Source organism: Vulpes lagopus, chromosome 2 (assembly GCF_018345385.1).
Source record: "Vulpes lagopus strain Blue_001 chromosome 2, ASM1834538v1, whole genome shotgun sequence".
Classification (NCBI taxonomy): Eukaryota; Metazoa; Chordata; class Mammalia; order Carnivora; family Canidae; genus Vulpes; species Vulpes lagopus.
In genome coordinates, this window is record NC_054825.1 from 44,004,929 (window position 1) to 44,017,693 (window position 12,765).

At 44.2% G+C, this 12,765-nt stretch overlaps 1 protein-coding gene across 5 annotated transcripts in view; it reads right to left on the reverse strand.

Annotated features, from left to right (window-relative positions):
* ARID3B (AT-rich interaction domain 3B) overlaps positions 1-12,765 on the reverse strand; it is a 55,128-nt gene that overhangs the window by 21,672 nt on the left and 20,691 nt on the right. The window lies entirely within an intron of this gene.

The following is a 12,765-nucleotide window of genomic DNA, read 5'->3' on the forward strand; positions in this document are numbered from 1 at the left end:
ATCTTTGTACCTCCAACATACAGCACACTGCCTGGCACTTAATACACCCCAGTGAATGCTTGATGAACTATAATCATTGCTAAAAGTTAGTAATGGGACATTTGAATCACCTCTTCTAAAAATATACACATGTACTGTACAGAAGAGTCCAAAAGGCCCTTCACTAGTGGGGAATATGAACAGTAGACGTCTGCTATTCACTTATGCCACACTGGTCAACGGATGGGACCCAATGGATGGGACTGGATGCACCGAGCCTGTCACTCTCTCACTTCACACACCCTCCCCCCAAGACAGGCACGTGTGCAAGTACTGGGGTGTACGTATAGTTGGGAAGGGACATCTGGAGATGGGGAACAGAGGTTTCTTGGGAGGACATTCTTTGTATTGCAAAGGGGTCATGTTGTAAAACCTCGTCCATAAATACAAAAGCCTGGTCCAATTCCCTTCTTTCCTATCTCCCCCTCTAATCAAGCTTGCCTGAAAGCAAGAGGTATTATTCAGTTATATTTTGGGACCATACTTTGCTTCCCCTACTCAAAAAGTGCTCTGAAATGTAGACCTACTTTCTGATAGGAGCAATTTGGCTCACAGGAAAGTAAGTATAACCAAGAAGTGACACTCTGTCAGCTGAAATGAAACAGGCTACATCAAATTGTTTCCCTGCTTATCTCGTAAAAGATGTGTGTAAGGAAGTGCTCAGTAAATGCTATCTGACTGTGCACTCATCATCTCCCCAGGCAGACGTTGTTAGAGATCTCCCTACAGCTCTTCAGCTCAGGGAGGCAGGCCAATAATCAAGCAGGAGAAACATTATTTAAAAAAAAAAAAAAAAAAAAAAAAGCTAAGATTCACCCCCACATTGTAATTACAGTCAACAGAAATCTGGTGTCATCTGGTGGCAACTAGCACAATGAATAATCAAGATGAATTATGCCTGTCAGGTCAGCAAAACCAGACAGAGTTACAGTCCCCCTTTCAAAGGATGCAGGAGATTGCCCTAATGCCCAGTGATTTTGTTTGAGCCAGTAATTCCTGCTGGAAAGTCAATTATCCTGGGAGCCCCTATCGGCTGAAAGACATTTAATGGGGGATCATTGCCGCTTCTGTTATGTCAGCTGTTTACTGCAGCAGCTCAATTCCCAGCTCTCTCTAGCTGGAGATCAGAAGCAGATTCTGTTCGCAGGAGGATTCTTTCTCTCTCGGTCACCAGGAGAGATGAAAACACAGGTTTTTGCTAATTACAGTAACTTCCAGGCACTCAGAATGCTCCCTGAGAAACGATTTAACACTCAGCTGGGTGGGGAGGACGGAATCCACAACCCCAACCCAGACAGGGCTTCCCACAGCAGGAGAAGAGTGTCAAAACAAGCACACCAGTGCAACCACCGTGTGACTACGTGTGAAAATAAACACCCAGGTGCGAGGGAGGGCTCGGCTCAGGAACAGAGGAGGACGCTTGGGGGCGGGGGGGGGAAGGAAGGCAGCTGGGGGTTGTCCTGACCCCTTGGCTTTCTCCAGCTCTGCTCCAAAGAGCATCGGAGCCTGAGCAGACCTTGCTCGATGGCCCCCTAAATATCAGAGCCTTAAAACGCTGCTTAGTGACAGGATTTTAGCCTGAAGCAGCCCTAGCTCTCTGACTGCGGGGGATGGACAGACCTGCCAGAACAGGACACCCAACTCTTTGGCAATCCCACTATCTGACCCCCATTCCACAGATAGGAATTTTAGTGATGATTTAAAGAAAACAAAGGGGAGTTTCCTAGGAGTGGAGGTGTTTTCTTTTGTCCAAGGCAAGGATAGGCCATTACCTAATCTAAAATATTCAGCTGGGGCCGATGGGGGAATTGTCCCCTCTCTTTGCCTTACTCTCTTTTGTCTTGGGGCAGTTAAACCTTGCTTCACAGGATTTTCTGGCTGAAGTGAGAGTAATTCCTGGACCCTACCCACCCTTCTCAGTCCAGCTGGAATGCTGTTTCCTGCACGAAGCCTCGACACCTTTCTCCTCTGGCTGTCAGCTGCTGGGTCGGCTGCTTGTGCCCCCGCCCCTGTCCCCAGTCTGCCTGTGGCTTGTCAGGATATCCCCAGCCGCCAGCACATAGAAAACACGGACACGCTCACTGAAAGGCAGGGATGGACTCCCCTACGGGGTCTCGAACCCCACAACTCCTCTCTTCTCCCTCCTCGTTAGGGGAAAGACCGAGTACAGGTTTCTGTGGCTATTTTAGTGGTTCTTCACTCTCAACTACTGTAACACACAGCTCATGCAGGCACTTCGAGTTTAGGTGCAGGGTTCTTGGCCTATCGCTGGGCTGTGGGTGTGACTGCTGGAAGCCCACTGATGTTTCTCTTGGATGCCAAGTGTGGCCAACTGAGGCTAAGGGTGGGGAGGAAAGTGGGGAGTAGCAGAATGTGGGTGTACGGAACACACGTTCAAAGGGAACCAGCTCAATGGCTTCGAGGGGTCCCCAAGAAAAGCATTTCAGCTGAAGGGCTGCTGCATGCAAGCCTATCGGCCAGGGAACAGACTGCGTGACCAGGAGGTCAGCAGGTAGCAGCACTCAAGAGCCCCCAAATGTGCAGGTGAGTCAACGGGAGCGAGTGGTCACTTAGGGCCATTTACAACCTTTCCAGCCTCTCCTACTTGCGAACTCTCCTATCGGCTTTGATCTCACCAGGAGCTCACAGGAAACTGACAGTTTGTTCCCAAATACCCACCCAAGACTAGCTTTGGCTACTATGTTCACGTTCAGCTTCTTTCCCCTGGGGAAGCCATGGTGCTGTGCCTTTATTTTATTTTATTTTTTTTTTAATTTTTATTTATTTATGATAGTCACAGAGAGAGAGAGAGAGAGAGAGAGAGAGAGAGAGAGAGAGGCAGAGACATAGGCAGAGGGAGAAGCAGGCTCCATGCACCGGGAGCCTGATGTGGGATTCGATCCCGGGTCTCCAGGATCGCGCCCTGGGCCAAAGGCAAGCGCCAAACCACTGCGCCACCCAGGGATCCCGGTGCTGTGCCTTTAAATTCCTCAAAACTGGCAGTGGAAAGAAACCTGGGGAAAGGAGAAAGGGCGGTGCCAGGGGCTTAACAGGCATTTTCTCACTGAATCTCACTGTGATGTAGAGGTGGTTTAGAGATGGGAAAACAGTGGCTCAAAAAGCAAGCTACTTAATTGGCCCAGGGTCTCAGAGCTTCCAAGTGGCAGCACCAGCATGTAACAAACCCAGGTCTGGCTCTCTTTGTCATGCCATCCTGCCTCGTGGGTGGAAAGAACAGCAGAAGGTGTTCTCCTGGGACATCAGGAAAGGAGAGAGGGAGGAGGAAAAGAAGAAAATCCTCTGGCCACAGAATGCCTACAATGCCAAGTCATGGCCCTCTCAAAGGGAGAGTCTTATATACCCTGAGTCATCTCATCAGTTACATCTGGGAATTACAGCCAACCAGGAAGCAGCTTTCTCATACATCAAGGGCCTGGGAAACTTAACTAGGAAACTGGTGGGTACTGGAATATGAATTGCTAACCTTTCAACACTAAAACATCCAGGGTAAGATGGGCCCCTGTCTTCCCCCAGTGGCCAGGGGATCAAGGGAAAGAGAAAGAGTGACAAAGCAGGTTATGTCTCTGGGAGGACCAGCGGAATATGGCACCTAGCGCTGTGACTTGCACATAAAAGGCCTTCAAAAAACAATGAGTCAAAGTCTAACCTGACTGCTCCTCAAAATTAAAACAGTACTTCCTCAACACCTCAACCCTGGAAGATCAAGAAGACAGCAGGAAAATGTATTCACTCCTTGAAAATTTAAAGGTTGCCTTGCAGAAGAAGAGTGATGGTGTTTTTTCCTTTTCCTTTTTTCTGTACAGAACTAGAGTCACTGTGCAGAAGTTGTCAGGAGGACAATTTCAGGTGGACAGAAGAAGGACTTCTCTAACAATCAGAACTGGCCAGGAATGGAGGGGGCCTTCTCAAGAGGTGGACAGCTTCCTACCCCTGGATGGCCATCTCTCTGGGACGTCACGCCGTGGAATCCAACATGAGACAAGGTTGCATGAGAGGGCCTCTAGAGGCCCTTTCTGTCCTGAAAAGCACAGACTATGACAAATTCATTCAACACTGATTTCCTGAGAACCCACCCAGGTAGAGCCTTGTGCAAGCTGCTGAGAACACTCCCACCCCGCAAAAAAGTGATTCTCAGCACTGGGAGTTTTACTGTGTAGTTGGAAAAACAAGCTGGACACAGCATTTAATAGAGCAAGTCAAAGTACCAATACACAAAGTGCCCAGGAGGTGGAAGAAAGGAGGGCAGCTCAGAGGTAGAGATAAAACTGGCCTGGAAGAATGGGTTGAGGGGAGATTTACAGTGTAAATGAGCATGGAGTGGGGGGATAAACAGGGCGTGTTTTGGCAGGGAGGATGCGAGTCTGAATAGTTGAGGTGGAAACAGGCTGTGAGATGCCTTGAATACCAGGAGGAAATTTAAACTCTGAACTGTGAACAAGAGGGAAGCAGTGAATGTTTTCTGAATGGAAAAATAAATGATTAAACCAGTGTTTTAGATGATTTTAATGACCCACTTTTGTTGGAGAAAATATAACATAAATATGTAAATATATGTAGATACCTAATTAGATTGAGATGGGGAATTTTTCACTTTTCAGTTTTTCATTATATTCATTTACATACAAACATTTGACCACTTAGGATATACTAGATACTGTGAAGGGTTCTGAGGGAAAAAGAACAAGACAGTTAAGGACCTCTGATCTTGTGGAGCTTAATGGAAAGAGAGACAATTAAAAAAACAATTGCTTATTTTTTTCTAGTTTAACTTTGAATCATCTGTCAAGATCTATGACTTGCAAAAAAAAAAAATCTATGACTTGCTCTCCTGCTTCTCCCTCGCCCCCAAAGAAAATCTGGATTGCACTAAAATTCTAGAATAATTTAGTGAACTAACACCTTCATAATAGGTAATCTTTCAAGTAAGGGAGCAGTATTACTCTTCATTTAACAAAATACACTTTGAATGGCCCTCAGTAATGATCTGCAGTATTAACATACTTTGTAAAATGCACAGAAGACCAGAGAGGGAAAGCCATCATTGGGGCTGGCTGGCTATGCAGGAGCCCATGAAGAATCCAGGGTGGGGGCAGCAGGACCAGAGAGATGACTGGATCTGGACTAACGGGATGAAAGAGAAAGAGGATGAATGTGAATCTATCTTATCCTGTGAAAGGTATGTTCTGATGGAAATGGAGAGACGCTGAGCAAGGAATCAAGCAGGAAGGGGATCCCTGGGTGGCGCAGTGGTTTAGCGCCTGCCTTTGGCCCAGGGCGCGATCCTGAAGACCCGGGATCGAGTCCCACATTGGGCTCCCGGTGCATGGAGCCTGCTTCTCCCTCTGCCTGTTCTCTGCCTCTCTCTCTGTGTGACTATCATAAATAAATAAAAAAAAAAATTAAAAAAAAAAAAAAAAAGGAATCAAGCAGGAAGCCTTTGAGCACTAATGAAAATAGACCACTGTCTCCAGTGGATGGGATGTGTGTGTGTGTGTGAGAGAGAGAAAGAGAGAGAGAGACAGAGACAGAGAACGACAGAGAGAATATCCCACAACTCTGGAAGAAGCCAAGTTATGGAGGCTGGCAGTGGCAAGAGCCAAGCTTCTGGTGAGGAGAAAGGGAGAAATTCAACTAGTGTTTCCTGACCCAAGAAGGCTACCCTTGGGCCTTTTTTTTACTAGGATTTTGGAAAAGAAAAAAAAAAAAAAAAAAAGCCCAACCAGACCACGCCTCCAAGATCTTAGGAGCCAGCACTGCATTCCTTAGAGCTGTACCTCCCCAGAGACAGGAGCGCCTGACTTTAAAAGCAATTAAGTATCTAGGCTATTTTAGGATTACTCCTTGACCACCTGGAATATCTTATTAAAGCACAGCTCAGATGTCCAAAGCAATTTTAGTTCCCATTCCTCACTCCTCCCCAAGGCAAGAGTTAACCCTTTCCTGCAGACTGAAAGCATAGCGGCTAAGCTTCCAACTCTTCACTTGGGCTCCCCATATTCTGGAACCTCTAAGAAAATGTCCTTTAGAATACCATTACACTTACTGACAACCTTTATAGAGATCCTTGAATGTTCCCTGAAGACACAGAACAGTAATGATTCCTTTCTGTCTACTCTCTAAAATCTACTAGATTGTGAACCCCAAGGTCAAGGATCTGGGCAAATTCTTGGGGCCTGAATCTCAAAGCAGTTATCAGCAAAAGAGCTAGACTTCAAAGGGGCTGATCTCAAACTCATGGATACTATTTAATTGCTCTGAAATATAAAATGTAAACAAAGTATTTGGGCTGAATATTGTTGCTGTCACTATTGTTATTTTTTAAATAAGCAACCCATAAACTATCTTCTCTTTGGTTAGACCTTAACTCTACTGCAGGTATCACCTATACTAGACTGTGACTGCTCTACTGCTGGCCAGGCTGATGAGGTTGTGATGTTAAAAATCCAATTCCCAGTGAAGCCTGGGTGGCTCAGCAGTTAAGTGTCTGCCTTCGACTTAGGGCATGATCCGTGGTCCGGGTATCGAGTCCTACATTGGGCTCCCTGCAAGGACCCTACTTCTCCCTCTATGTCTCTGCCTCTCTCTGTGTGTCTCTCATGAATAAATAAATAAAATCTTAAAAAAAAAAAAAAGTCCAATTGCCAGATTTTAGTAGGAAGAAAAGAAAAACACCTTTGCCCTCCCACCACTTTTAACTGATTCCAGGAGGTAATGGGACATGCACAACAGGGTAATGGGCAGGATTATAGGAGAATCCTAAGAGGCGGCTGAAGCCCCAGGAAGTAAAACAGATATTGTTATAAGCAACGCTGTTGGACTACAAAACCCTCCTGATAAGATCAGGATTACTGCTCTTAGCTAAATCTCTCAGGCCTTGGAAGCACTAGAGTTATAATTATCAGATGCACACCTTCCGCTGTCAGGTAACTTTAGCAGGAACCAGAAAGTGCCTCCCCACCTCTTACTAGCAGCAAAAATCAATTCAAACTCGGTGGCTTGGAAAAAGAGCTAAGGGACACTTTTCTGATTAAGCAGTAGAAAGGAGGAAGAGCGGGGGAGGGGAGAGGAGAGCAGTCCTATTTTCCCATCTAGGCACACATTCCCTCCAGGCCCTACCCAAGAAGACCATCCAGAAATGGGGTATTTCTACAAAGGGAGGAAGAAAAACTAAAGGGCAGTGTTGATGATGAGGATATGCTCTGCCAAAGAGTGAACCAGCCCAGCCAAGTCTAAGACTGAGACACAGAGCAGACCCACCCTGCTGAGCAAAGAGCCCAACACGGGGCTCCATCCCAGGACCCTGAGATCATGACCTGAGCCGAAACCAAGAGTAAGCAGGACACTTAACCAACTGTGCCACCCAGGTGCCCCAGAAGTAGATTAAAAAAAAAAAGATTTTTTTTTTTTTAACTGATCTCTACACCCAACGTGGGGCTCAATTCAGAACTCAGAGATCAAGAGTCCATCCATGCTTCATCGACTGAGCCAGCCTGGCACCCCCAAGCTACAGATTATAAGAATACATTTTTTAAAAATGCTATTATGAATTATTTTATAAAGTAAAAAAACAAAACAAAAAACCCTCCTTTCATTTCAGGTCTGGTATGTTACAGAGTGGGTTTCCTCATGCAGAAAACAGTTGCACTTTGTGTTTAAAAGTCAGCCCCTGGGATAACTGGGTGGCTCAGTGGTTGAGCGTCTGCCTTTGGCTCAGGGCATGATCCCGGGATCTGGGATTGAGTCCCACATTGGGCTCCTTGCATGGAGCCTGCTTCTCCCTCTGCCTAGGTCTGTCTGTCTCTCTTTCTCTGTGTCTCACATGAATAAATTAAAAAAAATAAATAAAATCATTAAAAAAAAAAAAAAAAAGGTCAGCCCGTTACAATTCTGAGAACTTCTCCTAAGGCTTCTGCCAACCCCCACCCCCCCAACCTGATCCCACAGGTGGCAGCACAGTGTGCGTGTCCGGTGTCCCCTGCCCTATGCTGCCTGCCACCTCTCCCAGGCTGTGGTCCCTCATACACAGTGACTTACAGTTCTGTAAGGCCAATGTGCCAGCAGAGGGTCTGGCAGATGGCAGGGGCTCAAGTGGACATCAGTATCTGAAGCACAAGCTATGAGCATATACTCAGGAGGATCACCGCAGGCTAAGTAACGAACTAGGGGGAAAGCAAACCCTTATAAGAAGGTGGGCTTCTGGGACCGCCTGGTGGCTCAGGTGTTCAGAGCCTCCCTTTGGCCCAGGGTGTGATCCTGGAGTCCTGGGATCGAGTCCCACATCGGGCTCCCTGCATGGAGCCTGCTTCTCCCTCTGCCTGTGTCTCTGCTTCTCTCTCTGTGTGCTCTCATGAATAAATAAAATCTTTAAAAACAACAACAAATAAGGTGGGCTTTAAGTTCCAAAAACATAATTCTATAAAAGGGACTTTGAAGGCAACATAAACCATTTCCTAAAGACAGCAGTTTAATTTTTTTAACAAGATTTTATTTATTTGAGACAGAGCAAGCAAGTGAGTACGAGCTAGGGGGAGGAGCAGAGGGAGACGGAGCAGTAGACTGCCAGGCCCTGTTCCAGTATTTTAAGTGTATTAAACACTTAAACTTCAGCACAATTCTGAGGAGTACTATTATTACCTCCATTTTTCAGACAAGAAAACCAAGGCACAAGGAACGCATGAGGAAACATCTGGCAGAAAGGTAAAAAACAATTGAACAGAGGAGTCTGAGAATCAAATGCAGGCAGCGCCTTTTCAAGCCCCTGCTTGTAACTGCTTTACAGTCCCAGTCTCCTACTGATCTTGTAACTCTGTCCTATGAATCTACCCTAAGGAAATGACTAGAAATACAGTGCAGTTTTTTTTATTTTATTTTTATTTTTATTTTTTTTAATTTTTATTTATTTATGATAGTCACAGAGAGAGAGAGAGAGAGAGAGAGAGGCAGAGACACAGGCAGAGGGAGAAGCAGGCTCCATGCACCGGGAGCCTGATGTGGGATTCGATCCCGGGTCTCCAGGATCGCGCCCTGGGCTGAAGGCAAGCGCCAAACCACTGCGCCACCCAGGGATCCCAGTGCAGTTTTTTTTAAATTTAAGATTTTATTTAAAAAAAATAAAATAAAAAAGATTTTATTTATTTATTCATGAGAGATACACAGAGGCAGAGACCTAGGCAGAGGGAGAAGCAGGCTCCACGCAGGGAGCTCGACGTGGGACTCGATCCCGAGACTCCAGGATCATGCCCTAGGCAGAAGGCGGCGCTAAACCACTGAGCCACCCAGGAATCCTCACTTTTATTTATTTATTTATTTATTTATTTATTTTTAAAGATTTATTCATTTATTTGTTTATGATAGACACACACACACACACACACACAGAGAGAGAGAGAGAGAGAGAGAGAGAGGCAGAGACAAAGGAGGAGGGAGAAGCAGGCTTCATGCCGGGAGCCCGACATGGGACTCAATCCCGGGACTCCAGGATCGCACCCTGGGCCAAAGCCAGGCGCGCTAAACCGCTGAGCCACCCAGGGATCCCCCTCACTTTTATTTATAATAGCAAAAAATTAGAAACAGTCCAGATGTCTGACATTAAGGCAACAGACAACACATGACAGAGGTGCCACCTCTGTGACAGAACACTGCTTAGCCAATCAAAGGTAGCCTTGCTTTTATAAAACATTTGATCTCTATTTTGTATCCTTTCCAGATGTAATGAAGATCTATATACAAAAATACAATAATAAAATAATAATAATATATACACTTGGGGTGCCTGGGGGGCTCAGTTAGTTGAGTGTCTACCTTTGGCTTGAGTCACGATCTCAGGGTCTTGGAAGGGAGCTGTGAGCTGGGCGCTCCACTCAGTGGGGAGTCTGCATCTCCCTCTGTGAATGCTCTCTCTCTCTCTCAGATAAATGAATGACATCTTAAACACACACACACACACACACACACACACACACACACACACACACACTCTCTCTCTCTCTCATAATCCTGGGGAGAGGAGGGCTTTTTAAAATATGAGAGAAACCATAAAGGGAAATATCAATTGATTTAGCTACATCAAAATGTCAACTCCTACTTGATGAAAGGATTACAAGATGAAGGATCAGCAAATGTGAAAAATACTTGCAACATAAAGACAAGGGCCTATGCACAAGAGTTATTACAGCTCAATAAAACAAAGGTAACCAAATAGAAAAATAGGTAAAGGTAACAAAACACAAACCAAAACTCATGGAATGTAGCAGAAGCAGGACTGAGAGGGAAATTTATAGCAATAAACGCCTACATTAAAAAAGATATCAAACAACCTAACTCTACATATCAAAGAACCAGAAAAAGAACAAACTAAGCCCACAGTTAGCTGAAGGAAAGAAGTAATCAAGATTGGAGCAGAAATAAACAAAACAGGCACTAGAAAAACAACAGAAAAACATCAACAAAACTAACAGTTGTTTTTCTGAAAAGGTAACAAAATTGTCAAACCTTGAGCTAAACTAAAAATTCTTAGAAACTTACCACCTACCAAGATGAAATTACGAAGAAATAGAAAACCTGAACAGACTTATAATTAGTAAGAAGACTGAATCAGAATCCAAACCTACTAACAAAGAAAAGGCCGGAATCAGATGGTTTCACAAGTAAATTCTACCAAACATTTAAAAAGAATTAACATCCAATCCTTCCCAAACTCTTCTAAATTCTGTTTATGAGGTCAGCATTACCCTGATAACAAAGCCAGAGAAAGACACCACAAGGAAACTACCTGATAAATACTGATGCAAAATCCTTCATAAAACACTGCAAACCACAATCAACAGTACATTAAAAGGATCATATACCGTGATCGAATGGGACTGATGCCCTGGGATGATTCAACACACAAAAAATTAATCAAGGGGATATACCACATTAACAGGTGGAAGGATGAAAAATCACATTATCTCAATAGATGCAAAAAAAAAATTGACAAAATTTAACATCCTTTCATGACAAAGATACTCAATAAACTTAGGAACAGAAATTAATTACTTCAACATTTTAAAGGCTGTGAATGAAAAGCTCACAGCTAACACCATACTCAATGGTGAAAAACTAGAAGCTTTTATTCTAAGGTCAGGAACAAGGCAAGGATGCCTATTCCTACCGTTTCTATTCAACATAGTACTAGAAGTCCTAGCTGGAACAATTAGGCAAGAAAAAGAAATAAAAAGCATCCATACTGGAAAGGAAGAAATAAAATTATCTCTGTTTGCAGATGACATGATCTCCTATGTAGAAAACTAAAGATTCCACATACCAAAAAAACCCATTAGAACTAAAAAGTGAGGGCAGCCCGGGTGGCTCAGCGGTTTAGCGCCACCTTCAGCCTGGAGACCCGGGATCGAGTCCCACGTCAGGCTCCCTGCATGGAGCCTGCTTCTCCCTCTGCCTGTGTCTTGGCCTCTCTCTCTCTCTATCTCTCATGAATAAATAAATAAAATCTTAAAAAAAAAAAAAAAAAAAAAAAAAAGAACTAAAAAGTGAGGGATCCTTGGGTGGCTCAGTGGTTTGGCGCCTGCCTTCAGCCCAGGGCATGATCCTGGAGACCCGGGATCAAGTCCCACATTGGGCTCCCTCCATGGAACCTGCTTCTCCTTCTGCCTGTGTCTCTGCCTCTCTCTCTCTGTCTCTCATGAATAAATAAATAAAATCTTAAAAAAAAAAAAAAAAGAACTAAAAAGTGAATTCTGGGAAGTTTCAGGATACAAAATCACACAAAAATCAGTTGTGTCTCTCTACACTGACAACGAACAACCCAAGAAGGAAATTAAGAAAACAATTCCATATTCAACAGCATCAAACAGAATAAAATACTTAGGAATAAACCTAGCTAGGAAGGTGAGAGACTTGTGCACTACAAAATACTGCTGAAAAAATTAAAGAAGATACAGAAAAATGGAAAGACATTCCATGGTCATGGATGGGAAGACCTAATATTAGACTATCCATACTACCAAGGAGATCTATAGGTTCAATCAACCCTCACAAAAAGCCCAGTGGCATTTAAAAAATAGAAATAGAAAAAACAATTCTAGAATTCATATGGAACCACAAAGGAGCCCAAATAGCTGAATCAATCTTTTTTTTTTTTTTAAAGATTTTATTTATTTATCAGAGAGAGACAGACAGACAGACAGGTAGAGGAAGAAGCAGGCTCCATGCAGGGAGCCAGACGTGGGACTCGATCCCCGGTCTCCAGGATCATGCCCCGGGCTGAAGGCGGCGCTAAACCGCTAAGCCACCAAGCCACCGGGGCTGCCCAGTTGAATCAATCTCGAGAAAGAACAAAGCTGAGGCCTCATACTTCCTAATTTCAAAACATATATCAAAACTACAGTGATCAAAACAGCATATCTGGCATAATGACAGATATTATAGACCAACAGAACAGAATGCAGAGTCCAGAAATAAACCTGCATATGTATGGTCAATTGCTCTTTGAAGGATATCAAGAATGCACAATGGGGAAAGGATAGTCTCTTCAACAAAAGGTGTCAGGAAAACTGAATATCCACATGCACAGAATGAAAACGGACTCTTAGCTCATACCATACGTAAAAGACTTAAATATAATACCTGAAACTACAAAATTCGTGGAAGAAAATATAGAATGAAAGCTGCACGACACAGGTCTTGGCAATGATTTCTTGGATAAGA